General features: G+C 45.3%; 1 long non-coding RNA gene across 1 annotated transcript; it reads right to left on the minus strand.

Moving 5' to 3' along the window:
* Positions 1–1,748: 1,748 nt before the first annotated feature.
* On the minus strand, positions 1,749–7,930 carry LOC138109579 (uncharacterized). Its single transcript, XR_011150618.1, has 3 exons — positions 7,802–7,930; positions 2,953–3,033; positions 1,749–1,921 (listed from the first exon to the last, which is right to left on the minus strand). It is a non-coding gene; the product is annotated as an uncharacterized lncRNA (long non-coding RNA).
* Positions 7,931–9,059: the final 1,129 nt, after the last annotated feature.

Below are 9,059 nucleotides of genomic sequence, written 5' to 3' on the forward strand. Positions count from 1 at the left end.
CCAGACAGGGGGATCCCATGCAGGCCCAAGCAGGTCACATGCAAACACCAGGCAATCACAGAGCATCGCACACAGATCTCTGCATTTTGTGGAAGCCACAAGGCCTGGAAAATGTCTCTGTGTCTTGGGAACCCTGCTCAAAGCCCCTGACTATGGCATTGGTGGGGTTCCTGTATCTGGTAAGGGAGGAGATCTTACCTACAGTGCAGACAGCTTCAAGAAAGCCATTTTGTTAAACATCCCACTGCTGAATAGCAGTGCTTTAAGGAGACCCCCCAGAAATGGAAGACACAATAGATTTGTCTTCCAGAGGCTAAAATAAGTGTTATGGTAAAAGTGTCTGACAAGACCTGACAGCACTTTAAAGGGCTGTCATTTCAGTGTCCCACAGCTGACAGCTCTGTCATTCAGCTCTCAAACATTACCACATATGATAACCCACATCGCTTTCACTTATGGATTAAAAAGGTACAAGTACTGTAATACTATGTCCTTAGTGCCCTAAGAATTTCTTAAGGTAAGACAGATGCAAGATGAGCTTTGCATTTTTACTTGGTTCATGTTCTGCATGGGATGCTCCCTGGCAACTGGTCCCAGAAGGATTTAGGACCTTTTGTAAAACCATCTCTGCCACATAGTGGGTACTGCTGGGACAGCACCTGGCAACATCCCCTCTCCATTGGCAAATTCCTTTTTTTTTTCTTTTTTATGGTAAAAGTTGCAAAGGCCTGAAACTACTCAAGGTTATCCAAAGCCTGGATGGGGCAGTGTTAATTAAAGGTGGGTGTGAGCCCTCAGGCCTCCCTGGGAACACATCTTGGCACGAGGCTGAGTGGTTCAGGGGATGCTGCAGCTCTCAAGAGCTGGCAGTGCACTGTCAGCCCCAGTGCAGCTCTGCATCACAAGTCCACAGCACAAGCCCAGCCTTACAAGCAAACACCAAGGTGTGTCTGGCCTCATCCCCTGCCCTGGATGTACAGGGGGGAAAAGCAGTGCAATGTAAAAATCCAGGCTGCATGGAAACCTCCATCACAAAATAAAATCTAAATATTTTAAGGTTGTGTCAGTTTCCCTGATATTATCAAGGGGCCTCTGAGTTTCCTGCTGCCAAATTATCTTTATAATGAATTAGACTGTAGTTCTGCCTCACCAGAAGAAAGGTGTGGATCCACACCTCAGGGAGCAGAGTTTTTCACTGGACAGTAAAATATATAAAGAATACTAACTCTAAATGCAATTATCCTTAGGGTATTCCCAAAGGCAGTAAAGCATCTGTGATTCTCCAGCTCTGTGAAATTTATCACTACCAGGTATGTCAACACATACTCTTCAGCAATCAACAAGACCTGTTTGGGGAAAGACTTAAGTGCAGGCAGAATAAGCATCTTCCAGTGTTATACATCTTAACTGGGACTTCCTGAAAACACAACGTCATCAAGCTAGACATTTTGAACCAGGCACCACCATGTTTTCAAACCCAATTCCAAGCAGCTGTTTTCTCTCAGTCACAAGTTGGAGATCAGGGCACCCCTGCTAGCTGTGAGCTTTGCCTCACCCCAGTAAACAAGGACTCACTACCTTTCTTTCACACTTGAGGCACCGGGAAGGAAAGGCACAACACCTTCCCCCCAAGCCTCCCTTAGTGTTGTGGATAATTGCCATCTGCTTTCCAGTTTGCTCATGATTAGGCAGGGGGATCAGATAAAAACCCACTGCATGCCACACAAGGAGTCTGGAAAACACCTACCTGTGACAGGTTACTAATACTAATTGGCTGCGACTGTGAAGGTGGCACCTCTGCAGTTGTGGACCCCCCAGTTCATTCTTCTCTGCTCCACCAAGTGCCCTGGTGCATGTCCTGTGGCTCTTCTAGAAGAGCATTAAGATGGAGGGGCTGCTGAGTTGAAACCCAGAGAAAGCCCTGGGCATGGGGAGAAGGAAACAAGACCTTCAGTAAAGATAAACAAACTGTACTTCTTTTTCTCCAATCGTACTGTGCTTGCCTTCAATATGGGGTTAATAAGAGGATTGAAGTATAGTCGCAGTATGACCCAAAATGAGTTCACAAAAGGAATTGAATTATCCCTTAGGAAAAGAAAAATGTCTGGGCACTGTTTGGAAACTAAAAGCAAAATTATCCTCTGTAGCTGGGGTACAGCAGCAGGTGGCTATGATAGAAACAAGGGGACCCCCAGATGCACACTTTTAATCTTGTCTGCTCAGGGAAGGATTGGTAGATTTTGGGAGAAGAGCCTCTCAGAGGTGGAAAGTGTTTTCTCAGAGTTCAGAAAAAATAGATGAATTGCGATGACAGCCTCTACCTGTTGCTACCACACATCCAATACTTCTCCAGTTCCCCATAAAACAGCCATTTAATTAAGGAGTCAGCTTGACAAAATTAGAATAAACTCTGCTGGAGCTCATTGATGACCAGATCCTTTTTACTGCCAGTTTTCCTCCAAAATGAATAGCAGGCTATCATAGACTCCATCATAGATGACTTTTGCCTGGCTCTCCTATTTGCCACTCACATCAGTATGGCTGACTGCCTTAAAAACAGCAAAATCAGCCAATTTTCCCCCTTTCCCATATGACTCATCCAGCACAACACTGATTGGTACTCATTTGTTTCCCAAAATGCCTATGTGATTGTGTCCAAGTTAGCAGCAGCAGCATTTTTATGAAGCACTTTTAGCAAAATGTCAGTGGCTTTGCCCAAGCTCTGATAAATATCTGCTTAAGATGAACTGAATCCAGCAGGGACTTTACCCCAAAGTCTCAATTCAGCAACACAGCTAAGTCCACACTTAAATTATTTTCTATTAAATTATTTTGCAAAGTGGGATGAACAAATGAGTCAGGGCCTTGAGTCTCTGGCATGTTCAGCAGTTCCCAGGCTGTTTGCCCAAAGCTTACTGACAAAACAGCAGTAACAACTGTAACAGAACTCACCTTTTCAGTGATGAGGAGAAAACCCAGTTGCACACATCCTCCTTCTTATATGAGGTGGGAACCAGACCAGTAAGTAGTTTCCTGTACCCATTGAAAGATAAGATTTGGGATAATTTTCCCCCTATGTATATAATGGATGAAAAACTGTAGCATGAAAAGCCTTTTGTAGATGCTCCAATGTTTAGAAAAAGCTGGCTAAAATGAATTCTCATCATCCAAAGGATGAGTGCTCAGCAGAGAGACGGAAGAAAGGTTCCAGTGCCACTGAGGACTGGCACAGCATTGCCAGCCCAGCTGGTCCTTTCCTGACCACCTTTACACCTGGCTGTACGAGGGGAATGAGTTTTGTGAATAAAACGCATGTTCACAACCTGTCAAGGATGCAGTCTGGTGCTCCATAAGTCCCATTTAATAGCTAATAAAATTCAAACCAAAAACCAGAATCCTGTTGGATAAGTAAATACGAAGCCACTGTGATGTGTTTCCGTGCAAACTTTGCTGGAGCGGTGACAAGTTGCCACTCAAAGACCCTGAAGATCCCTTGGTTTCTTGCCTGTATACAACGATGGCACCTGCCTTTGCCATCCTCATTCACATATAGAAATTACCTGCCTGGAAGTTGGCAAGCACTCATTTACCCAGCAATCCCAGCTGATCACTACCTTATAAATGGGCAGCACAGATAGTGCAAAATTTCTTTTCAGGTATTTCTTCTGTATTCACCTTGGCTCCTGAGGATGGGAATTTTGTGTATGTCTCTCTCTGCCTCACCACCACTGCTGTAGCACCCAGGTGTCTTGGCCAAATAGCAAGACCACACTGCAGCAGATGAGCAGAGCTAAATCTATCGTCCATTTGTCCTAAAGCTTGCTGGAAACTCCTCTTAAAGCTTTCTTGATCTAACTTGCTGAGACAAAACAACCAAGGCAACTCCCATCTCCATAACATCAACACTAAACTGAGCCAGTCCTGGCAGGTAGCAGGTCTGAGCAGTAACCTGGGGACTTCAGGCACTGCCCTGATTCAACCAGACAAAATAACACAGCCCTGATAGGCTTTAAGCATCTTAAAACCAGCAGTCACATAAACCTCAGAGTTCACTGATACATCTACTGGCATCCTGTTACCTCTTACATAACAGCAAGGGCAGTTTTCAGTGTAGCAGAAGCACAGCATGAATCGGGGGCGGGGGGGGGGGGCAGCAGCACCTGTGAATGAGATACACACCCTACATCATAGTGCAGGAACTATTATTGTATTTCCTAATTCCCAGCTGCGTACACTCCTCTGCTCCAGAAGCCGTGGACACCAGCCACGGCTGCCTCAGGCCTTGCAAAAGTAACACACCCAATTTTCCGGTTTGCTCTGACCACCGTTTGCATCCCTGTGGCAAAAGACAACAGGTTGGGGTTTTTTTTTGCTTGATGCAGGAAAACACTGGCCTGAGGAAACCCTTTAGAGTTCCCTTTCCTCTTGCATTTGTTCAGCATAGAGGCACAGGGTACTTATGTTGGTGAGAGCAGGGAAAACCAGATTTGGGCAGAGGGGAAGACAGCAAGAGACTACAAATTTTCTAAGCCTCAGCAGAAGCATCATGTGGTTACAATGACTCTTCCCTCAGTAAAGGCAAGTGGCAAATGTCTTTTGACTATCTACCTTTGAATAAAGGTGCTGCAAGAGGAGGCCTGTGCTTGTGTCTGCTCTCTAAATAAACCAGCCTGAATGTATAGTTTACATTGCAGGGTCACAGAGCATGGGCTTTTCCCAGATGAGGGCATTTTATTAACTAAAGAAATGCCATGAGACCAACAGTAATCCACCCAGGATGCCTGGAGCAAACTCTTCTTTTGTAAATGGATAAGGAAGTTACAGGTGCTTTAATGCCCACAGCTATAGAAAGAGCACCTGGTTGCCTGTGGCCCAGGCATTCTGGTACCAGAAATCTGGGATGTGTCTGTAAAACTGATACAGCAGTGGCTGAAACTGCAAACAGACTTTGGGCACAAAGGAGACACAGGAGAGGGTACCCCAACAAGTCCCCTCTGAAGTCTGAAACTCAGGGAACTGTAAAGGCTGTTCTGACCATTCAGGTACTCATCTTTCAGTGCAAGTAATCTGTTCACACACAACAGCTATCAGAGGCACCAGGAACAGATACATCCATAGGTCCTTTCTCCCTCACAGGTACACCTGGCTGAAGGACCTCTGCTGAGAGGCAGGGACCCTGCTGATGTCACATTTCATTACTTGGATCTCCTGGTCACCTCTTTCAGCCTGGTTTTCCTCCTCCAATCCCATTAACCAGCCCACTGCCATACCTAAGAGAAGTCTCGAAAGCCATAGCATGGCAGGATGTCATTTTGAGAAGAAAAAGCAGCGTGAAGGCCCAGTTTCTTGAACTGCTCTACCAGCAGGTTGCAGGGTAGATGCTCCTGCACAGGGAAGCCCTTTAAGAACATTACCTCATCTTTAGGACAATGAGTAGGGGATGAGTGCAGTGAATGTTGGAATTTCAGGAGAGTTTTTCTCTGCTTGATGTTCTGTTTGCCAAAAGAGAGGTGATGGGTGGTTCCTACCTTGGCAATGTATTGTTTCTGTCTTGTGAGCAAATCTCTCTTCTTTCCTTCTTTCTGATGGGCAAGGGCCATCGTGTCCTGCCCTCTCCAGAGGATGAGGAAATGAATTCAGTGTGAGAAGGTAACTGAAGGGCCACCTCATCCTGGTAGCCAGCTCAAACAACAGGATTTGTTTCTCATTTCATGGCATGAGGGTGCCTCATGCTGGTTTCTGCTCTCCAGTTCTGAGCAGGCTAATGTACTTCAAACTGAAGTAGGCTCCTCCAAGCTTCGCATGGCTCTGATTACATAGCCTCTGCAATCTTGAGTAATTATTATTGCCAAGGGCTCCTCAGAGTTCAGCACGAGGACTGCCAAAATTGCAGTGCTGCAGAGGAGTCCCCTCCCTCAAAACTCTTTCTGACCCCAAGTGCTGCTGGGAGAGTTGGGAAGGGAAGATCAGCTCAAAATAAGAAGGCTGGATAAAGAAAGAAGGCCTTTCTTCAGTTTCAAGGGTGCAGCACTAACACACCATTTTTTCGTGTTGCTTGCAGCACATCTCAACTCCACTGTTCATGAAGCAGCTTGACAAGGGAGGAGTTGTTGTCCCCACTGGCTGGGACTATGAAGCACGTCCTTGGTAGTGAGCAGGATTTCACACTGCAGACACCCTCTGTTGAAAACTAAAAGTGTAGTCTCAAGTGTCAACACAGACAAGTTCATTTCTTGAATCTAAGGGTAGGGCTATGCCAGCAAGCATAGAAATGAGGGTGGCAGAGGAGGCTAACAATTCATGGCAGTGCAAAGATCCAGCCCCTGCCAATGATATCCCACTTGAAGACACTGCTTGACACTAAAACCTACTTGCACTGGGGGCTGGGGTGGGGAGTGGGCACAGGATATTTTCCCATAGCTTGAACCACAGCTCAGCTATGACTCTTTTGCAGCAGCTCAGGAGAAAAAGGAGAATTGCTGGATATTTCAAAAAAATTGAAGAGAGAAGACAAAAAAAATCAGACACTGGTTTGGGGACAAAACCATTAGCTTGAGCTGTCAAAGAAGAACAGAGAAACCAACAGGGAGGCTCTGGAAAAAGCCAACAGAGGAAAGGTCAAAATACTGATGCTCTGCAGTGGAGCTAAGGGATGGATGCCCAGGGCAAAGCCACAGACATGCCTCAAGGCCAGAAGGCTTAATCCCTCTGCCACAGGAGCCGCCTTACACTTAGTCCTGTCCCTGAGCAGTGACAGGGAAAACTGCAGGGTCAGGAACGCCCCTCTCGCGAAGGGCATTCCTCTGATGCTGCCCCTCCATTCAGTGTCACTCCATGCCTACGGAAGCACCACTGCAGGAGTCTGCAGAGCCCTCCCACTGCCTGCGTCCTCCACTGCCCTCCGCACAGCATGCTGGAGCTAACTCGCCTTTGAACTGCACTTTGTTGAGCTGTGCTTCAGCAAATTAAACTATTTATTAGTCCAGGCTTAATGAAGCCATTCACCACTCAAAAGGTTCACCTGGAAAGCCCACAGCGTTACCCTTGTGGTGGGGAGGCTGTAGTCAGTGCTGAGAGCATCCCTGTGCAAGACCCAAAACACAAGCAGTGGCTGTGCCACTGCAGGCAGGGTTGCCACTGTCCTGGGTGCAATGCTCAGGCCCCATAGACATATTTGGGTTCTTCTGGTTGACTGGGGTTTTCTACAGGGTTCTTTCCTGAAAGTCTTTAGGCAGCCTGATGATTTGTAAATATTTTTCCACTGAGAGCCATTGGGGTAGATGGGTGGCCAGAATAGCTCCAAAAGAATAAAAAATACTAGTCCATGGCTCATTAAACTAACATTGCTGCTCATCTGGAGCACAGGAAACTGCTCCTCCAGACCAGGAAGAGAAAAATCCTCATTTTAAGCACCAAAAGGCTTTCCATGTTTTTTTTCTGGAATAACTGCAGCCACTAAGGAGTAAATTCACTTCCAGGAGAAAACACTCAGGAGCCCACAGGGATTCACAACTGCATTATAGGGAAACAAGTGCCTCAAAAATTTACAGGTTTTTAGGAAAGTAAATGTTTGTTTTGCCTCTCTCTTGAAGAGAGAGAGAGAGAGAGAGAGAGATAAAAAAAAAAAAAACCCAAACATTCAGGCAAACAAGTCTATTAATATTTACATAGAACATAGGCATATATTTGCTCCATAATGTGTTAGCTAGAGAACAAACCATCTGCAGCCCTCCACCCAAAAAAAAAAAAAAAAGGACTCCCAGGTGCGAGTACCAAAAAGTCCTGCTAAAAGCCTCCTGACCTGGTACAGCTCCAGACCAAGAAGGAAAGAACAGAACCACCCTACCACTACTCCCTTGGAAATGGTTCATATTAGCAGTGGGGGCTTTGCTCCTCCCTGAAGCCACCTGTGGACAACTCCCATCAGAGCCAGCTGGTGCAGCTCACCTAATCACAAGGCTGGGTTTTTCCCCTTTATTTGAAAAACAGCTTGATTGGGCTCCACGTGGAGCATCGTGCTCCTGTTACTTATGTTATGGTTTTAAAGGCAGTCACAGTGATTCACCTGTGAATGATGTTTACTGTGTCCCAGTAGTCTGCCAAGGTTTCTGTGCATGACCTTGATCCCAAGAACAGAAGTGACAGGTAAAAATGCCCAAGGAAGAAAAACGGAGAGGTTTTCTTATTTTCAAAATATTTTTTTATTGTTTTTAAATAAAGTTTCTGCTTAAGCCAAGGGAAAATCTGAATTTGTGGCCTGTCCACTCACCTGTGTACGGCAGCAGCCCTGGCCCCTTTGTGCACCACTGGGCTCAGGACATGTGGCTAGCTGCAATGAAACACAAGATTCAGGAGACCTTGTTTACTTTCTGCCTTCCTCAAAAATTATTACTGATATTTTGTGGAGTTGGTTGAAGTATTTAAGAGATTGAAGGCATTGACCATGATTTCTGACAGTAGATTCAAAGCAGGTTATAGTCTCTCTCTGTGAAGTTTTGCACTGCTGAATTAGATCAAATGCTGATGCCCTTGGGGGCAATAAAAATAATTCCAGCTTGTGACAGAAAATGAATTATAATTCAGAATAATTCTTAGTAGAAATCATATATTGTTTAATTACAGCCATAACGGCTATTTGATTTTGAGATAAGAAGTGGTTACCACAGTGACCCAATTCTTAAAGATGATTTTTGCCTAACGCTGTATAAAACGCTTTATGATACCTGCCTTCACAAGAAAGCAATTTACGAAAATGAGTTTTCCTGGTGTTAGGCCTGGGGTATGAACAAGCAACATAGGCTATATATGGAAAAACATTCCCCATTTCGTTACTGCCTGAAAAGCCCATTTCCCTGCAAGCACACTCATAGATGTTGTCTCAGATTCAGAGCAAGCTACAAATCTTGCTCAGCTTTCAAGACCATGTAGACTCTGTGGAAGAATTTCAAACCTTTGAGGAGTATTAGAAAAAAATGAGCAAAGGAAATCAGAGACAGAGACATATTTGTTCTGCAGAACAAGCCATCCCCTACTGCCTACCATCAGGGAGGGTAAAAAAT

This window comes from Aphelocoma coerulescens, chromosome 4 (genome assembly GCF_041296385.1).
Source record: "Aphelocoma coerulescens isolate FSJ_1873_10779 chromosome 4, UR_Acoe_1.0, whole genome shotgun sequence".
NCBI lineage: Eukaryota > Metazoa > Chordata > Aves > Passeriformes > Corvidae > Aphelocoma > Aphelocoma coerulescens.